Here is a 1,905-nt window from a genome sequence, read left to right as displayed (position 1 = left end):
TGGGCAAGCCCGATAGTTTTAGTGCCTAAAACCAACGGCTCGGTCCGGTTCTGTGTGGATTATCGCAAGGTGAATGCTGTGTCGAAATTCGATGCGTATCCAATGCCGCGGTTGACGAATTACTTGATCGGCTCGGTACCGCTCGATTTTATTCGACACTGGATTTGACAAAAGGGTATTGGCAGATCCCCTTATCTCCAATATCTAAAGAAAAAACTGCTTTCACGGAGCCTGATGGACAGAATTCTCCGGCCGCATACTGCATATGCCGCTGCTTACTTGGATGATATTATCATCTATAGTAACGACTGGCAGCGGCATATGCAGCATTTGCGAGCTGTCCTCAGGACGTGCGAGGGGCGGGGCTCACGGCCAACCCAAAGAAGTGTGCAATTGGCTCTGGGATGGACAAGACCAGCGGTGAAGGCTCTGTGCTGGACGGGACCATGGGTGGAGGCTCTGTGCTGGACGGGACCAGCGGTGAAGGCTCTGTGCTGGACGGGACCAGCGGTGAAGGCTCTGTGCTGGACGGGACCAGCGGTGAAGGCTCTGTGCTGGACGGGACCAGCGGTGAAGGCTCTGTGCTGGACGGGACCAGCGGTGAAGGCTCTGTGCTGGGCGGGACCAGCGGTGAAGGCTCTGTGCTGGACGGGACCAGCGGTGAAGGCTCTGTGCTGGACGGGACCAGCGGTGAAGGCTCTGGGATGGACGGGACCAGCGGTGAAGGCTCTGGGATGGACGGGACCAGCGGTGGAGGCTCTGTGCTGGACGGGACCAGCGGTGGAGGCTCTGTGCTGGACGGGACCAGCGGTGGAGGCTCTGTGCTGGACGGGACCAGCGGTGGAGGCTCTGTGCTGGACGGGACCAGCGGTGGAGGCTCTGTGCTGGACGGGACCAGCGGTGGAGGCTCTGTGCTGGACGGGACCAGCGGTGGAGGCTCTGTGCTGGACGGGACCAGAAGTGAAGGCTCTGTGCTGGACGGGACCAGCGGTGAAGGCTCTGTGCTGGACGGGACCAGCGGTGAAGGCTCTGTGCTGGACGGGACCAGCGGTGAAGGCTCTGTGCTGGACGGGACCATCGGTGAAGGCTCTGTGCTGGACGGGACCAGCGGTGAAGGCTCTGTGCTGGACGGGACCAGCGGTGAAGGCTCTGTGCTGGACGGGACCAGCGGTGAAGGCTCTGTGCTGGACGGGACCAGCGGTGAAGGCTCGACCAGCGGTGAAGGCTCTGTGCTGGACGGGACCAGCGGTGAAGGCTCTGTGCTGGACAGGACCAGCGGTGAAGGCTCTGTGCTGGACGGGACCAGCAGTGAAACAGTGTGAAGAAGGACTCAAAGTCGAAAGGCTCCAATACAAGACGTTTACTATATATTACTCATAGGTACAGACAGGCAGGCAGAATGACACACACTAAACACATCCATGTAACTTTAACTACAGACAAAGACTGAATGACCTGAACGAACTAAATACAGATACTGATGAACATAAACCAGGTGAGACTGATGAAGGTAATTAACAAGGCACAAGTGATTAAAACAGACTGATGACGGTTGGCATGGTAACAGAAGAGTGGCGGGACATGTGACTAATACTGAAAACAGAAGATCAAAACAGACACAAACGTGACAGCTTTGGGTAATGCACCCCAGATAAAGATTAATTTCATTTAAAAATATTAAACTTTTGATACTAGGGGCTGGATTCAAAAAACATTCTTAATAATACAATTCTTCTCAACTGCTTATAGCTTAAGAATAAAGTTACAAATAGTTTGTATTTCTTCATGGTCTTGTCTAAAGAAGACTAAAGACAAAACTTTCAAAATTTTTAGTCATCAGTGAAATATCATCATAAATTACATCTTAATAACATCAAGTTGTCTTGACCACCATTTGCATAATGT

The sequence above is a fragment of the Siphateles boraxobius genome, unplaced genomic scaffold (genome assembly GCF_051911475.1).
Source record: "Siphateles boraxobius isolate OS27281-9 unplaced genomic scaffold, OSU_SipBor_1 1, whole genome shotgun sequence".
In the NCBI taxonomy this organism is placed as follows: domain Eukaryota; kingdom Metazoa; phylum Chordata; class Actinopteri; order Cypriniformes; family Leuciscidae; genus Siphateles; species Siphateles boraxobius.
The sequence above is the reverse complement of the archived record's forward strand: the minus strand, read 5'-3'. Positions refer to the sequence as shown.